The sequence below is a fragment of the Macaca mulatta genome, chromosome 1 (assembly GCF_049350105.2).
Source record: "Macaca mulatta isolate MMU2019108-1 chromosome 1, T2T-MMU8v2.0, whole genome shotgun sequence".
In the NCBI taxonomy this organism is placed as follows: Eukaryota; Metazoa; Chordata; class Mammalia; order Primates; family Cercopithecidae; genus Macaca; species Macaca mulatta.
Genome location: NC_133406.1, coordinates 167792133 through 167811672, shown reverse-complemented (window position 1 = coordinate 167811672; position 19540 = coordinate 167792133). Strand labels below are relative to the sequence as shown.

The 19540-nt window shown below is 34.7% G+C and overlaps 1 long non-coding RNA gene across 1 annotated transcript in view; it reads right to left on the bottom strand.

Moving 5' to 3' along the window:
- The window catches only part of LOC144332846 (uncharacterized), a 69875-nt gene that overhangs the window by 45456 nt on the left and 4879 nt on the right, over nucleotides 1–19540 (bottom strand). Inside the window, exon 2 of the long non-coding RNA XR_013401033.1 lies at nucleotides 7471–7582. This is a non-coding gene — a long non-coding RNA (uncharacterized LOC144332846). The remainder of the gene's footprint in view (nucleotides 1–7470; nucleotides 7583–19540) is intronic.

Here is a 19540-nt window from a genome sequence, read left to right as displayed (position 1 = left end):
ATATAAAAATCTTCCAATTTGGCACCCTAAGTGCCAAATATTGAATGGCAGCTTTAGTTTCAGAGTGATGGATGATCAAAATGAGAGGCCCATTATAAGTCAAGTGCATTCTGAGAGATATGGAAGGAAAGCTTCAAGTACTTGCTCAAAGTCTACCTGATACTTACTGGAATAAATATTGTCTTTAATGACTTTTTACAGAAGAAAATAGATCAGACATATTTTAACACACAGATAAGCAGGGTAGGATTGACAATAGATCTTATGTCAACCCCAACCCCTATTCTTCAGTCTATTTTTGTTTCTGCTTAAGTGCTTTTAGCCACTGGCAGAGCTAACAAATGTTTTGACCCAAGATGGAGAAATGCAGAATTTAGTAGTACATGTCTATGGCATTCAACTGATTTGACTCAAGTCAAGTTAATGGAATATGATCTAAGATCATGAGAATTGAATTCGACGAAAGTGATCCCTGGGTTTCCGTTGATGGCTGGAGTGTCATTGCTCAGCAGACCTATACAACGAGATTTGATATATCTAACTTTAAGGGGCTGTTCTTGAAAAACAACCTGTTATCTTTAACCAGCTGCAGCTTCCAAATGATTTTCTTAGACAGCTATTTTTCCAGATTGATTCCACAAGTAGGCCTTCTTATTTTTTATATCAAGATAGGAATAGTAAAAGGCCACTGACAAAAGTTTTAATGCAAAAATTTCAGAAATTATAATTCATCAATACAATTACACTGAACCTCCCGAAGCATCTGCTATGGGCAAATTGTCTGCTATGTACTGAAATGAAAGATAACAATTTGAACTGGATAAACAGCTTCTTTACTCAAGGAGAAAGTTAATAATGTAGTATTAAAAACAATAAGATGCATAATAAAGGTATAACCCACAAACTATATTATCCCACAGGAAAAAAAAGTGGTTTTCACATATCCACAAACCAACTCTCCCAAACTCACCCCTTTCTGTGAGGGTCAGAGAAAATTTCACAAAGAAAAGAGCCTTGGCCTAAGCCCAAAGATATAAGAACATGTAGGTTCACAAAGGTAATTTTAATTTATGTAAAGGTAACCAAGTTGCAGTGATTAACTGGAATACTTTAATAGTAATATGCATGAATATGGGTTTTTATAAGAAAAATTTGCCCACATCAGTCCATCCAGAGATGCACACAAATATTGCAGCTATTTCCTTACAAGAGCTTAGTCATATAAGAAGATAGTAAACAAAGTTTTGTCCTTTCTAGAATATCTTAAGCCAAATAATATAATCAGATTTAGTTGCAGTGGTATTTATAATTTCAAGCCTAGTTTTCAAAAAGATAAGTAAATGGCCGAACAATATTTTCAGTGAAAAATGGGATTTGGGTTCACGTTTTTAGGTCACATATAATTACAACAAAAACAAAATCTATGACTCAAAATTAACTCATATATTTTCCATATTATATGTGGTTCATAAAAAGTGAGTTATTCTGAGACATACTAGGATTCTGTCTGGGAGGGAATGAAGCCACAGACAATCACAAGCATGGCTTAGCTGTAAGGCATTTTTGGTCTTTTATTGCCCAGTTAAGCTATTGCAGCCGAGAGATACTATGTACAAAGAAGTTTAACTTAGAACCAACTTGATGGTTAGGAAGAGGTCTTTACACAAATACCCCTGTGCCTATTTTCATGTTAGCTTTGTTAGACTGAACACTTGTACAATACTGAGAACAGAACTAACCAGAGATGCTTAGCACCAGTCAGTTCACATGTAAATAGGCACTGACCCAATAAGTTTAAATGCAGAGATGATGCCTCAGCAGATAATCACATTGTATCACCCCGTAGAGCTAGGATTTAATAAATTAGTCCTATGTCAATCCTACTACTAAAAAGACTGTTTAGACTTGAAGCTGGCATTGACCTCAAATTGAGAGTAAGGAGAGCTTAAAGAAGTTGCCCAAACTCCACTCCAAGATGGAGTGGGAGGACTGGGTTGAAGATATTAAGGCACAGAACAGAATGAGGCCCAATACTTGGCTCTTAATATTAAAAAAAAACTAGATCTAAATTAAAGTCAAATGCTAAATAATTTGTGTGAAGGAGAATTAGCTTACATAGCATTTGTTTTGAAACTGCTTCCAAGACTTCCCCTCACTGGATAAAACTATTCAAATACGGATAAATGGATAAGTTTTGGAAATGAAATATTAGACCCAGATATGTATAGGAAGAATAACTTCAAAGAAGCTTTATTGGGTTCCATGCCAAAGTTAGATGAGAGAAAGATGGCTCATGGGACATTCAGGAGTCCCATTGTGAGGATAAGGTTATATCATAACAGAGGAGGCTGAGAAGCATCAGTTAGAAGAGGACTGTCAGCAGTGAACTCACCAATACGGAGTAATTATCCTCAAAGACCAGATTAATGCCAGACACTCTCTCCATCACCATGAGCCTGCATTGGGCCAAATGCCACATCCTGAGTAAATAATATGGACAGGAGAGAAATCCTGAATGGGATTGTTTTTAACTGAAATGCCCAATAAATAATGCAAATGACTGAGTTCTCCCAGAAGTTAGTATTTGACATACAAATTGAGGTTTATGAAAAAAAGTTTTATGTTTTGCATACCTTAGTTAGCATGGAATGCGTATCTCCTTTCTTGGCCTTTTGCTGGGATTCCTGACCCATACAGACTCAAAGAGAAAATGCCATTCATTACTCAGCAGCACTTCTGCCAATCAGATAAATCCAAGTTTCTGTATTTTGATTAAGGATAACTGAATCTATAAACACCCACTGGAGGTATTAAATGTTTATTTATATCCACTTATATGAATTAAACACATATTCACATCCACTTATATTCCCATGAGTATCAGGTACTACAGTTAGCATCATTTTTGTTTCAAGGGTTGATTTCACTTTTTGTCTATTTTAGAAATTATTTTCAAGGTTTTTGTTTTGCAATGATACACTTTTTCATTTCCAATTAATTCAATACTATGACTCAGCTCAACCTATCTAAGAATCTCCTGTGTGCAAGTTGTCTGATAGCATTTAATATGTGCTAGAGTTTATGCAAGGCACTAAAGATCAAAAGATAAAAGCTTTCCTCCTTAAGGGACTTCCATTCTAAAATGTGCTTCTTTCCTAATAGAAGCACTGTAAATTACAAGAGAGTCAATGGATAGAGAGGTGGGAAGAGGGAGTGATTATAAGGGCCTCTCTATTATGGAACAATAGGCAAAGGTTTACTAGGTCTTGTCTTTTCTCTGCTTCCACTAATCAAGTAACTGGCGTTCTTCCCTGGGTCTGTTGCTTTTTGAGTATTTTCTGTATTCTCGAAACAATTCAACTTGAGACATCTTCTTGAATGCCCCAGTAACTTATGAATGATGTGAGAGTAATATACATATAAGGTAGCCAAAGATTAACCAATTTATTATAAGTTAACAAATTAACTGTGGTTGAAAGAATTTTTGAATTTTTAATAAAAAAATCCATGAATTATGATACTGGCTTGATTCCTCGTAAACCAAATGTGATGGGTAGATATCTAAAGATGGCACCTGCTAGATTCCCATCCCCTAGTTATTAAGTGAGACATTCATCTAAGCACTACAGTAAATAAATATTTGCTGAGGTTATTAAAGTACCAATAGAACTGAACCTTAAGATACAAAGATTTACTTTGTAGGCCTGACCCAATCAAGTGAGCCCATTAAAAGCAAAGAGTTTTATCTGGCTGGTGGCAACAGAGGAAATCAGAGATATTTGAAGCACGAGAAGCATTCAGCCATGTAATTGTTAACTTCAAAAATGGGGGAGTCTATATGCCAATAAATGTAGCAGCTCGAGGAGTTGAGAGCTGCTCTGAGCTGACAGCTAGCAAGAAAACAAAGACCTCAGGCGACAACTGCAAAACACTGAATTCTGTCAACGATTTGAATAAGCTTAGAAGTGGATTCTCCATCAGAGCGTTACAGTTAAGACACATACCAGCAAATACCTTGATATCAGAAGCAGATTATCCACCCATATCATGCCAGGCTCTGACCTACAGAACTTAGAGTTAATAAATAGATGTTGTTTTATGCCAATAAGTTTGTGGAAATTTGTTATGCAACAGTAGAAAACTAATACATCAAGCAACTTTATTCAATTAAATTAGAAGTTCTGGAAGTCAGTTTCATCCTCTACCAATTACTAATGGAAGTAATTATAATACATGTAGGTATTTTTCTGATACTTGAATAAGTTGAAGGAAAATGCTTCTTGAACAGTAAAATCTAATGCAAAGGTTATTGTCATTATTAATAGAACATCAACAGATTATATACTATTGTATTTATAATCCAGTTTTGGATAAGCCTGCTGCTAATTTTCCCACCGCATAGTCCTATATTCCATTCTATCCTTGTTCTGGGGTCTTTAATGCAATCCTGTAAAATTCCCATATGTCTCCTGTAGCCTTCCAATTAGAGTTTCTATTTCTTTAAGTTCATAACAAGTATGTATGTTAAACATTTTAATATCCTTTCTGTTTCCTTTAAAAAAATTGCATCGCATTTTTCTCCATCTATATTTCTACTCATGTAGTTAACCACACAGTCTTGGTAACAGACATCTTTAACAGACGGATTCAGCTTATTCAGCCATAAATAAATCAATTTACCCCTGAGAATTTCCATATTTCTGCCATGAAATGGGGCCGGTTCCCCTTATATCTCCACTTAGAAACCGACCATGCTCACAGCTGATTTGTAGAGCTTTCCCCCACGATTGGACATTCAAACTCTTCAAGAGTCTCTGGATGAGAGAGGGATGTCGATTATCTGTTATAGGAAATACTATACTTGAATGTAATTGGAATATTGGGTCTCTTGCCTTTGTGTAAAAAGTCCAACATTTGGTAACCTTAGAATTGTTATTATTCTGGCATTATTATATAAATATTATATTACACTTTTTCCTCACAAAACAGCATATGAGTTGTATTATTGGAAATATTTACTCAATCTGTCTTAGTATAAAATTGGAAAACTGGGAAGTTGTAGACATATGGATACAACTATGTTCATATTGAGCCAAAAGTGTTGATCTTGCTTCTTGAAATGAAATGAAACTATTCTCTATGAGGATCCCATTCAGGATAGCTACTTGACTTTACTCATGTTTAACAAATGTTTTTATTAGTATCCGTTATTTCTAACAGACTAATTTCCCTTAATCCAAAAAAATTATTTGAAATCATGTTTCTGAATTTATATCCCAAATATGAATAATATATCCATTTATAAATTATGCACCAGAAATATCCTCTAGAGAATGAGAAAAAATGTTGGACCTTTTGTAATTCTCTGCTTAAATAAAGCTTGCATCTGTAACATTAAATTGTTTCTAAGTGAGAACAAAAATAACTGAGTGCTTTTAGAATGTTAAATTTTAGGCAAAATATTCATATCTATTCCCAAAAGTACCTCTATATTTTCAGAAGCTTTGTCTGAGGAGATGGAGACCTATTTTCAAAAACTCTGTGACCCATAGGGCTGTTAGTTCTTTCAAAGATTGTAAAGTTATACCACAAAGAAGCAGAAACATATCAAGAATGCATAGACAGCTGCCTTGCACTATTTGCCAATTACTGTGTCTGAGATTGCAGTCTGGCCTTCATGTACAGCTATGCTGTGCTTGATATTATCTTTGATAGTGTGACAGTTTTGAAAAAGTTGGCTTAATAGTCAATTAAATTTCCAACTGTGAAAACTCATTGATTTGACTAACTTATATTATACCATCCAGCTTATTCCCTGATTTATTTCAGTTTCTCATTGATTAACAATCATTAATTCCATATATTATTAAATTCCCTCTTGCCGCAGACTCAATTTTCAAATTTGGAGGAGTCTAACTAACCCACAAAACCTAGGACTCAGGATCCTATCAGTTGATATTTAATGGTAGTACATGATTATGATGTGAAAAATGTGAAAAAAAGAGAAAGTAGTAGAAACAGTCCTCTTTTAACATTTAGGTAGTTCAGTGGAGAAAAGGATATAGTAACCATTTCTTGAACATTGTAACACAGTATGTCTTTTGTGTGACTGAAACTCCATAGTGATTTGTACTTTTTAGGATTATTTTTACTAGTTGCTTCTATCTTGTGGTTTTTTGTTGCTGTTTATACAGATGAAGCAAAGCATATGCAAATATATTCAAAATATCAATTGCTGATGACCCTGAAATTATGAAAGGCAATGCTACATTTGATTTTTCAAATATTTCAGCTGCACTGACTGCTGGGGATGAATGCAGGAGAAATATTAGCTCAAAAGTTCTCCAATTACTGTCCATATTTCCTACTATTTAAAATGTAAATGGTAGATTAATTACATCTATTATAAGAGAGAAGAAGGGTGTCTGTTATCTCTTTGTGTTGTCCCTTCATAGCTGAGTGGCTGCTTACATTTTATTTTGAAAGAAGGAAGCACTTTCCACACCACAGAATATTTCTCTGATAAAGGGAAATCACATATAATAAAACATCAAGAAGCACTCCCTTTGACCATGGCTGATACCACGTAGAATATATCAACCGTAGGTGATTTCATAGACTGCATTTCATTTCACTTGTTTGTTAAAAGTTCGTTGTCTGTCAGGTAAAGTACAAATTCTCTTTATGACATTAAAGGTCTAGTCACAAGATAGTCCAACCTATCATAGTTCTTTTTCCAGGATTTTATCAGCCACTTACTCCCTTCTCTGACCCATCATTTTCTTGCTATCCACCAAAAGCCTCATTTACTCTGCACCCCATCCCCCATGCCTTTGTTGATAGTGTTCTTTTTATCTGTAGAGTCTTTTCTACCTGTCATTCCCTGTTTCTTCATGTAATGATCTTAAATCACTATTTCAAGATCAATTTAAATGCCACTACTTATCTGAAGCCTTATTTAATTTCTCAAGGCAGAATTTCTTCGGTGACCACATCTTTTCTACAGACATCCATCATGATAGTGATTTTGCATTATATACAGTTGCCCATTTTTTTTCTGGCTGATTCATTAGATTAGAGTATCCGTTAGGCCAAAGACTATGTTTTATTTTTCTTTTGTACTTATCAATATTGGTTAGTGTTCAAATAAATCCATTCTAACAACAAGACAGGAGACCTATAGGTACAATTGAATGAATACGATAGGAGTTTATTTGTCTCACAAAAACATAGTTCAGCTGGCCAGGAGGCTGTCCTCTGTAAAGTCATTAAAGGACTCAGGATTTTCCCACTGGATTTTCTCAGGGAATGGTGGCCCCATCTTCACTACTATCTGCAGAATGGAAAAAGAGGCAGTGCTGGGAAAATAGATTTAGTTTTAAAGAGATGACCAAGAAGTTGTACACAATTTGGACACAATATTTATGCTTACATCTGTTGGTTTAAATTCAATCTCAGGGCAGTACTTACTTAAATACCTAGCTGCAAAACAGTCTAGGAAATGTCTCTATCTTGGGTGGTCAGATGCCAAACACAATTTTAATGGCGGCAGGAACAGGGAAAGGGGTGCTGTATTTCACTCCTAAAAAGAAAATAAGGATAATGGATATAGGGAAATGATTAACAGTGTCTCCCATTGTACATATATAGAAAATTTGGAACAGATCAAGGGGCTAATGAACAGCATTGAATGAGGGAATCAATGAAATGTATATAGAAATTGGCACAAAAAGGAAATCATATTTTCTAGGTATTTAGAGAACTGTTAACACAGGAGCAGACTGCAGTTCTATTGCTTAGAGTTTTCAGTATTTTAGTTGAACACAATTATTATTATGATCCATTACACTGGGACTCATGTTTATCACCAAAACCTAATTGGTGCACAATAAGATCTCTCAAAACCAAAAGTGTTAGTAAAAGTAATTGTATCTGGTTTTAAAATTATGTAACACTTCATAGCATTGTAGGCATTTTGTGGTTGGCATTTTGAATGCCATTGTAATTAACTTCAGTGGAAACTTAGAAACTGAGAATTTCATAGACAAATTGAAGGTAAGCAACACTGCAAAAATTTAGAGCTTTCTGAACATGAACTAATAAGCAAATAATTTAGTTCCTTCTGATAATAAAGCAGTAGTGTATAATATTAATTACGCATTAATTGTACTTTTTGGTTATAATTACCTAAGCATTTATAAACCTACTGTAGTTTATAATAGAAATAGCAAGATTTTTATCATCATTTGATAATCCTTTAAAATATTTCACTTTTCTGTTTTAATAGGACTGAATGGGTAAATATGGTTAATTAATAACATTTATTCCTGAAATGATTTTTTAATTAAATAAGAATCAAAACACAAATTTACCTATGATTTAGAATACCTGTAAACACTAGATGGAGCTCTATTACTAATGCCAATACTAATACTAATGTATAACATATGTGCGTGTGTGCATGGGTGTGTGTGCACACACACACATAGGAAGGAAGCTACCTTACAATTTTTTTTTTTTTTTTTTTTTTTTTTTACGGAGTCTTGCTCTGTCCCCCAGGCTGGAATGCAGTGGTTCAATCTCGGCTCACTGCAACCTTGGTCTCCCAGGTTCAAGTGATTCTCCGGCCTCAGCCTCCTGAGTAGCTGGGGCTACAGGCGTATGCCACCACAGCTGGCTAATATTTTTTGTATTTTTGGTAAAGACTGGATATCATCATGTTGGCCAGGATGGCCTCGATCTCCTGACCTCATGATCCAGTTGCCTCGGCCTCCCAAAGTGCTGGGATTACAGGCATGAGCCACCGCGCTCAGACTCTACAGATACTTTTAAAGTCAAAATGCAAATATAGAATCTTGGTATTAAGCAGCATTGTCATCTAAGCACCATTTCTTGTTATGATTACATTAACAACTATCTAAAGCTATTTTTTCTAACCACTCCCACCTGCTTCAACCTCATGATTGCTTATGTGTCACAACACAAGAATATACAAGTAAGAAAAATTAACTTTTCTTCAAATCCCTGATTTTGTTGTTCAAATGACCTGTGTACTTTTATGACAGAGCAGGGGAATTTAAGATGACCTAAAACACCATGGTACATTTGACCCTTGAACAACACAGGTCTGGACTACATGCATCCACTTATGAGTGGATATTTTTTTTTCAGTAAATATATTGGAAACTTGTTTTGGAGATTTGTAACAACTTGAAAAAAATTACAGATGAATTGTGTAGCCTAGAAATACTGAAAAAAATAGTTATGTCATGAATGCATAAAACATGTGTAGATACTAGTCTGTAATATTATTTACCATCATTAAATATACATAAATCTATTATAGTTAAAATTTATAAAAACTTATGCACACAAACACTTACAGACCATACATGGTGCTATTTCAGTCCAAAGAAATATAAAGATGCACTGTTAAATCATAACTGCATAAAATTAGCTTTAATACATGCTATACTATTGTACTAACTTTGTAGCCACCTTCTGTTGCTATTGTGGTGAGTTCAAGTGTTGAATCTGGTTAAAACATTTTGTGAAGGTAATTCTCTTCATGTTTATAGTTCCTCTCTTAAGTAAAATGCGCATCACAGTAAAAGTGATCCCTCAGGGTTCTCACATATTTTTTATAGTGTTTAGTGCAATATGGTAAACTGCCAACAACAGGATGAGACCCATATGAAATGCCAGTCATGATGCTGGATGTATCCCCAAGAAACAGAGATAAATCATGACATTACAAGAAAAAACTGAATTCCTTGACATGTACCATAAAGTGAGGTCTGAAGCTGAGGTTTTTCACTGTTTCAGGTTAAAACATACCAAGCCTAAATCAAAAAAGACCCTGCATTGCCAAGACAATCCTAAGCCAAAAGAACAAAGCTGGAGGCATCATGCTACCTGACTTCAAACTATACTACAAGGCTGCAGTAACCAACACAGTATGGTACTGGTACCAAAACAGAGATATAGACCAATGGAACAGAACAGAGCCCTCAGAAATAATATCACACATCTACAGCCATCTGATCTTTGACAAACCTGAGAAAAACAAGAAATGGGGAAAGGATTCCCTATTTAATAAATAGTGCTTGGAAAATTGGCTAGCCATAAGTAGAAAGCTGAAACTGGAGCCTTTCCTTACTCCTTATATGAAAATTAATTCAAGATGGATTAGAGACTTAAATATTAGACCTAAAACCATAAAATCTCTAGAATAAAACCTAGGTAATATCATTCAGGACATAGGCATGGGCAAGGATTTCATGTCTAAAACACCAAAAGCAACGGCAACAAAAGCCAAAATTGACAAATGGGATCTAATTAAACTAAAGAGCTTCTGCACAGCAAAAGAAACTACCATTAGAGTAAACAGGCAACCTACAGAATGGGAGAAAATTTTTGCAATCTACTCATCTTTATAGGTTCTGCATAGGACTAATATGCAGAACCTATAAAGAACTCAATCAAATTTACAAGAAGAAAACAAACAACCCCATCAAAAAGTGAGCAAAGGATATGAGCAGACACTTCTCAAAAGAAGACATTCATACAGCCAACAGACACATGAAAAAATGCTCATCATCACTTGCTATCAGAGAAATGCAAATCAAAACTACAATGAGATAACATCTCACACCAGTTAGGATAGCAATCATTAAAAAATTAGGAAACAACAGGTGCTGGAGAGGATGTGGAGAAATAGGAACACTTCTACACTGTTGGTGGGACTGTAAATTAGTTCAATCATTGTGGAAAACAGTGTGGCGTTTCCTCGAGGATCTAGAACTAGAAATACCATTTGACCCAGCCATCCCATTACTGGGGATATACCCAAAGGATTACAAATCATGCTACTATAAAGACACATGCACACGTATGTTTATTGCAGCACTATTAACAATAGCAAAGACTTGGAATCAACCCAAATGTCCATCAGTGACAGACTGGATTAAGAAAATGTGGCACATACATACCATGGAATACTATGCAGCCATAAAAAAGGATGAGTTCATATCCTTTGTAGGGACATGGATGCAGCTGGAGACCATCATTCTCAGCAAACTATTGCAAGAACAGAAAACCAAATACTGCATGTTCTTACTCATAGGTGGGAATTGAACAATGAGATCACTTGGACACAGGAAGGGGTGCATCACACACCGGGTTGTATTGTGGGGAGGGGGTAGGGAGAACCGATAGCATTAGGAGATATACCTAATGTAAAGACGAGTTAATGGGTGCAGCACACCAACATGGCACATGTATACATATGTAACAAACCTGCACTTTTTGCACATGTACCCTAGAACTTAAAGTATAATAAAAAAAGAAAAAAAAAAAAGAAAATTTGTGAAACCATCATCGTAGCTTCTGCCAGCAGGCATGATAACCTTGCACTTTTTGCCAAATGCCTTTCATCTCATAGTGGAAAATACAGCTTTCACATGAGGGCAAAATTGCTATAAGAAAGGCATACCTAACAATGCTAATATATTTGAAAAAAAGCAAAGTCATTATATGACAACTGAAAGCAAAACAACCATGAAATATCTAATGCTAGAGAATTTAATGGCAGTAAAGGATGATTTGATAATTTTAGAAAGAGGTTAGGTTAAAAAAATTTAAGAATACAGAAGAGGCTTCTGCAGGCCAAAAGTATGAAAACAATTTCTCACATACCATAAAGAAAATCATCAAGGAGAAAGGATATCTGTGTAAAAAGTTTTTTAACCAAGACAAATGTGCACTATTCTGGAAAAATATGTTATGAATGATATTTATTAGTAAGAAATTGAAGCAAGCACCAGAATTTTAGGCAGGAAGAGATAGGCTAACTCTACTGTTTTTTGCAAATGAAATTGGGTTTATAATCAGGATTGGTCTTATCTATAAAGCTGTAAAACTTGGAGCTTTGAAGGGAAAAGACAAACACCAGCTGCTAGTTTTTCAGTTGTGCAAAAGGATATCGGGACAATGAAAATTATTTTTCTGGGTTGATTCAAATGATGCTTTGTCCCTGAGGTCAAGAAGAAGCTTACTAGTAAGGAACTGGCTTTTAAAGTCCTTTTGATATTGGACAATGACCCTGTAACCCAGAATCTCATGAGTTCAAAATGGTCTACTTGCTCCAAAACACTATGTCTCTAATTTGTTCAGGGTCTTGAGACCTGATCATAAAGACCTTTAAGGCTTATTGCACACAACCTTAATTGAAAGAATTGTCAATGTTATGGAAGAGAACCCCAAAAGAGAGAGTACCATGAAAGTCTGGCGGAATTACACCATGGATGTCATTGATGTTACAAAAAATGCTGTGAAAGGCATTAAACTCCAAATAATAAATTCCTGCTGGAGAAAATTGTGTCCAGAAGTTGTACATGACTTCATAAGATTTATGGCAAATCCAATAAGGAAAATCATGAAAGAGATTGTGGATATGGCAAAAAGGGGGGCAAGTGAAGCATTTTGAGATATGGATCTTGAAAAAATTCAAGACCTAACAGACACCACAGCAGAGCAATTAACAAAAGTTGATTTGATGGAGATGAGTCCTTCCGAACCAGTGTCAGATGATGAAGAAAGAGCTGTAGAAGAAATAGTGCTGGAAAACAGATTGATATTAGATAATTTGCCAGAAGGATTCTGATAATTCAAAATTACTCTTGATTTTTTTTATTATAATGTGGACCCTTTTATGATGTGGGCACTGAAACTAAAGCAAATGATGGAATTAAGGATTGGTATTTTAAATAAATTTAAAAGAAGATAATTAGACATATTTTAAAGGAAAATTACACCAAGTTTCTCTGCCTCTCCTTTCACTCCCTCCATCTTTTCTGCCTCTGTCACCCCTGAGGCAGCAAGAACAATACCTCCACTTCCTCCTCCTCTTCTGTTTACTCATGCTAAGATGATGAGGATGTATATATATATATATATTCCCTCACTTATGATTTTCTTAATAATATTTTCTTTTCTCTAGCTTACTTTATTGTACGAATACAGGGTATAATACATATTAAGTAGTCTTTAATCAGTCATACATGGTATCAGTAAGGTTTCTGGTTAATAGTAGGCTATTAGTAGCTACGGTTTTTGAAAGTTAAAAGTTAGAAGTGGATTTTTTTTACTGCAAATGGGGTTGGCACTCTTAACTCTTGCATTGCTCAGGAATCAACTGTGCATACAAAGTAAATATTTTGATTTATATACAAAGATGTCAATTAAATAGGCAAAATACTTATATATTTTGTCACCCAAGATACAGTTTAAAACTAACCAGTGAACTCCAATATTAAACAACAAAAAATTCCAGAATGAAAAGTTAATGCCCCGAGTCCCTCCACCCTTACCCCATGGTATAATAATTAACATTAAAATTTTTTAGCATAACATAAAAAATTATTTGAATGATCCTGAACAAAATGTATTTTCTCTGATGTTTTCCTTTGTTATTTCCTCTAGGTATGCCTCATCTACCTTATCAAGTCGAAGAACTGTGGGACAATTTTGGTTGTGGATTGTACTGTGTATTGACTATCCAAATAAATAAGACGTTTCCTTGGGTTGTCATCCTATATCCAATTTTCTCTTTCTGTGTTTGTGTTTATCAGGGTTCTCCAGAGAGACAGAACCAACATAAAGGATAAATTAAATAGACAGATAGCTAGCTAGATAGCTAGCTAGCTAGATAGATAGATGACATGAGACTTATTAGGTGAATTGGCTCACATAGTTATGGAGGTTGAGAAGTCCCATGATAGGCTGTCAGCAAGCAGAAGAACCTGGAACCCAGCAGCATGGCTGATCAAGTCTGAAAGTTTCAGGATCAGCTAAAACGAATTTGCCTTTCTCCTGAGTTTTTATTCTCTCCATGCCCTCCCATATTAAAGAGTAGAACTTGCGCATTCAGTCCACCAACTCACACACCAATCTTCTGCTGAAGCACCCTCACGAACACATCCATAAATAAAGCTTTACCAACTCTCTAGGTATCACTTAATTTAGTCAAATTCAGATAAGAATAAACTTCATGAGGAGTAGTTCTAAAAAAATGATTGTTACTTAAAGTATAAAAGAAATAAAGGAAAATATGAGAAATGCGTATTTGACAGATTTTGGGTGTGTATGCGATTTTTAACAAAGTTTTATAATAACATAACATGATATTTTTCAATTCTTGTTTGACGATATGATTATAAAGAAAATTGTTCTTAAAAATGAGTGTTAATAGTTCTGGTAAACAAAGCAACAACAAGAACAAACTATAAGATCAAGGAAAGGATGAAAATCATTATTATAGTATATTTAGAAAAATGTAAAAATAAATTCATTCTATAAAATCATAGAAAATACAGAACATCAATAGCTTTATTATTAAGAAAAAAACAAAAAATAGTAACTCATCCTTCAAATTCAAAAAAGTCAGAAAAAGATGTTCTACACTGCTATCCTTTAGGAAAATGCAAATTAAAACCACAGTAAGATACTGCTGTACACCTACAAGAATGGCTAAAATGAAAAACACTGATGACACCAAATGCTGGGCAAGGAAGCAGAAAAACTGGATTTCTCATACATTGCTGATGTGAGTGTAAAATGGTACAACCACTGTGAAAAACAGTTCAGCAGTTTCTTTAGAACTAAACGTAAAATTGTATAGAACCCAGCAATTGCACTCCCGGACATTTACCTAGAGGTATGCAAACTTATTTTCACATGAAAACCTGTGCACGAATGTTTATATAGCTGTGTTTTAATCATGATAGCCAAAAACTGTCAACAACCTAGATGTCCTTCACCAAGTGAGTGTCTAAACAAATCATGGTACACCCATATCAAGAAATACTACTTGGTGATTAAAAAAAGAATAAACTTATAAACACAGCAGCCTGAATGAATCTCCAGGATAGTATCTTGAGAGAAAAAAAAAAAAAAGCCAATCTCCAAAAGTTATATACTGTATGGTTCCATTTATGTAATATTCTTGAATTGACAAAATAACAGAAATGGAAGATTAGTGGTTGTCAGGGGTTTAGGGTTACGAAGTTGTGGGGGAATAGAGGCAGCTATATAAGAACACAGTGAAGCTTCCTTGTGGGGAGGAAATGTACCTCGACTGTATCAATGTCAATATCCTGGTTGTGATATTGTCCTACAAATTTGAAAGATGTTACCACTAGAAGAAAACTGGGTAAAGGGCATGCAATATCTCTCTGTATTATTTATTACAACTGCATGTGAACCAACAGTTATCTAAATATTTAAAAATTCAATTAAAATGAAGAAAAATCAAAACCCGACTGATCTAAGGAAAGCAACATTCATCAAATATGAGGGTAGTGATAGATTTGAAAACATAAAAATAAAACAAAGAATCCAGGTTCTGTTTTATACACACACACACACACACACACAGAGAGAGATAGAGAGAGAGAGAGAGAGAGAGAGAGAGAGAGAGAGAGAGAGATAACAAAGCCCTATGCATCAAATTGAAAAGAAAAAATATAGAATAAAAATAAAGTAAAAAATAGTGGCTGTAATTGCTCAGTCTGAGTTGGTGCGACAAGTCAGTTGTTAACTCTGGGCTCCCACCCTCTCCCATCAGGAGAGGCTGCTTTCAAAATTAACCTACTTTTGCATCAGTGGCTGCTATATCACAGATCCTAGAAGATTGCCTGATTTATGATACATTTATATGTTAATGGGCCTACAAACTAATCTATTGAATGTTTATTATTTGGTTGGAAGGTACTAAGATACACACTTTACTTACACACTTTCATATAATTTTCTCAACAACTACATTCATCTGTTGATGTTATTAACATCAACCTCATTTTCCTATTAAAAGAAACTGAGAGTGGAAAAGATTAACGAATGTCATGAATGCCCAAGGTCAAAAGACTAGTATATGATTTGTAGCTAAGATAATCTGACTGCTAAATCTACCTCCTCTAGAATATCTTATTTATATGGAATACCTTCACACAACTTTCAACTAAGATGGGCATGTAAGAGACAGAAAGAGGGAGAACATCTGCTTTTATATATTTGTAGAGATTTAGGAAAGCTTTTGGTATAAATTTAATAATATGTCAATTTTACTATAATTAATTCTCTTTTTAATATTATATTCATGTCAATCATATCCTCCTGTATGCAAAAATCACTATTATTAATTTGTGGAGATATTTCAAGAGCATTGAAGGTAGAGAGCAGTATGAGGTATTGTTGTTATTCTAATATTTATTATTTAGAATGTTCTCATATTTTGAAGATAAGTTCCAGTCATTAATTATTCCCTGTCATGTTGCCTTGGTTACAATTACTCATAGTAACTGAAGCTGTTGGATGTTGCAAGCTGCAAATGAAGAGTATTGGGTCAGATTACCACTGAGTTACATAAAATGAAAATCTAGTCATCTTCCTGTTTAAAGCTTTCTAAATTCTCCTAAAATATCTTATTAGAAACATATTGCATAAGTAAAATATATATTTGAGTAATTTCCTTATTAAAAATTTCAGTTCAAAATGGTGCCATGTATTCTATGCTAGAGTATCTTGCCTTTTATAAATTCAGCCTCTTATTTAAATACTTTACACGGTACATGTGTTTAAAATGAGTTTCAATTAGTGTATAATTGCTTAGTAAGTAAGTATTCAGAAAACAGAGTATAAGAAGCAAATATACCACATCATTCCACCATACATAACCTGGATATGCAATGCTAGCAAATTATACCTAGCTTGGAGAATAAGTTTCGTTTTGTATTTTCTCCCTCAAGGATGTGGGCTACAAACCATTTTAAAATCCCTAATGTCTATTGAAAAATTATGCATGTATGCCCAGAGGAAATGTAATTAAAGAAAAAAAAAAACTATGAAAACACTGTTCATTTTTATATATGTTGAGAAACTTTAACTTTTGTTATTTTTTTTCCTCTTAAGTCCTCTTATCCAAAGAAATGCAAAACAGTTGGTTTACACGTGTTAGTTAGATCTGTCTCCAATCACCAGCATTATAAGGAGCATTATAAAACAATGTTCTATCCCCATTGTTTTCATGAAATTATTTTTACTCTATAGCTAGAATACTTTTTTGTGTTTGTGCCACTGCTCACCTCTCATTTAGTAATGATAGTACCACATAATCTACCTCATAAATTTGTTATAAAAATGAAATAATCGTGAAAACTATTTTACACAAAATTTTAATTGTTTCTCAGTAGGAATTCATAGTACACATACACTATAAGAATATAATCTGAAAACATGCTTCAGAAAATTTTAGATATCAGGATAGAAAGATTTAATATCATAAGAGCTCAATCAAGGCTGCTGGATAAAAATTGTGGAAAAGATATTTGAATTGAAAATCCTATTATGTGGATACCCAATTGTACAGCCATATGGAAATGGAGGGGCATCATTTCCACATCTTATTTTAGAGGTGAGCCTCTGGGTACTTGAACAGAGAACTGACTTGTAGCAGAATGCTGACCAGGCTTTGTTTTGTTCTGAGTCTGATCAGTGGTTTGTGAAAAGATTATTGTCCAAAGTCCATCCAACATGTTTCTTGTGAACCCTAACCAAAAACATACATTCACTGATAAAAAAGTCCACTTATTCAAAGTCAAGAGTCATGGTAAAATTATCAAAAAATGCCAGCAAATGGACTATGGAAGATTATGGTACAATATGTGCATCCTTAGATTTGAGGGCAAGGAAGGGAGTTGTTGACTGTCTTTACCTCATGTAGAAGCTCTGACAATGGAAACTAGTTTTGAAATTTTGCTAAAGGTAGTAAGATTTCAGCACTTTGCATCTGGGTATGCCATTAGAGTTGCTATCTCAATCATGCACACTACATGCTGTAGTATTCTGTCTTAGTCTGTTTTCTGTTACTATAAAAGAATACCACAGACTGGATAACTTATAAGTAAATTTACTTGGCTCATGATTTGGGAGACCGGGAAGTCCAAGAACATGGCACCAGCATCTGGTGAAAGTCTTCTTACTGCATCTTAACATGGCAAAAGGATATCACATGGTAAGAGGAAAAAGTGTGTTTGTCACCTCAGGTCTCTTCTTCTTTTTATAAAGCCCCAAGTCGCATTATGAGTGCCCCATCCCAATGACCTTATCTAATTCTAATTACCTCTCAAAGGCTGAAATTCCAATCAACATATTAATGTAGGGATTAAGTTTCCAGCACATAAAATTTGGGAGTCACATTCAAACCATAACATTCCACTCTTGACCCCCCAAATTAATCTCCTTCTCGTGTGCAAAATACATTAATCCATCCCAACAGCCCCAGTCTTAACTCAATCCAGCAGCAGCTCAAAGTCCAAAGTACAGAGTTTCATCTAAATCAGTTATGGGTGTGCTTAAGGCATGATTAATCCTGAGGAAAATTTTCTTCAGCTATCAACCTGTGAAATCAAAACAAGTTACATACTTTACAAAATACAATGATGCGGCAGGCATAGGATAGACATTTCCATTTCAAAAGAGGGAAGGAGGCTAGAAGAAAGGGGTAACTGATCCCAGGTAAGATCAAAACGAAACAGGGAGCACACATTAAGTTGAAAAACTAAAGAATAATCTTCGCTCTATGTGCCACCTCTCAGATACACGGAGGTGAAAGTTGTGTTCCCAAGTCCTTGGGCAGCCTGACACATGGCTTTACTCAGCTCAACCCACACTTCAGTTCTCCCAGTCTGGCACTGCACACTGGTAGCTCTGCAGTTCTGAGGTCCCAATAGTGGTCCACTAGGCATGGTCTGGTGGGCCTAGTGGTAGCTCTGACCCCACATTTATTTTTTGTTTACATTTTTTATTTCAATAGCTTTGGGGGTACAAGTGGATTTTTTGACATGGATAAATTACACAGTGTTGAATTTTGAGGTTTTACTGCACCTGTCACCCAAGTAATGTACATTATACCTAATGTGTAATTTTTTGTCCCTAACCTCCCTGCCACTCTCCTTCTTCTGAGTCTTTAATGTCCATTATATCACTCTGTATGCCTTTGCATATTCATAACTTAGCTCCCACTTATAAGACATCATTTCATTCCTTTTAATGGGTGAATAGTAGTCCATGGTGTGTGTGTATATATAAATATATATATATAAATATATATACACACACATACACATATATACACATACACACACACACACATATATATATAGAGTACATTTTTAAATCAACTTTAGTTGATGGCCACATATGTTGGTTCCACATTGTTGTAGTTGTGAATTGTGCTGCTATAAACATATGTGTACCAGTGTCTTACTCATATAACAACTTCTTTTATTTTGGGTAGACACCCAGTAGTGGGATTGCTAGATTGAATGGTAGATTTACTTTTAGTTCTTTAAGGAATCTCCATAATGTTTTCCATAGAGGTAGTACTAACTCATATTCATACAAGAAGTGAAAAAGTGTTCCTTTTCCTCCATATCCACACCCATGTCTATTGTTTGCCAGTTTTTTAATAATGGCCATTCTT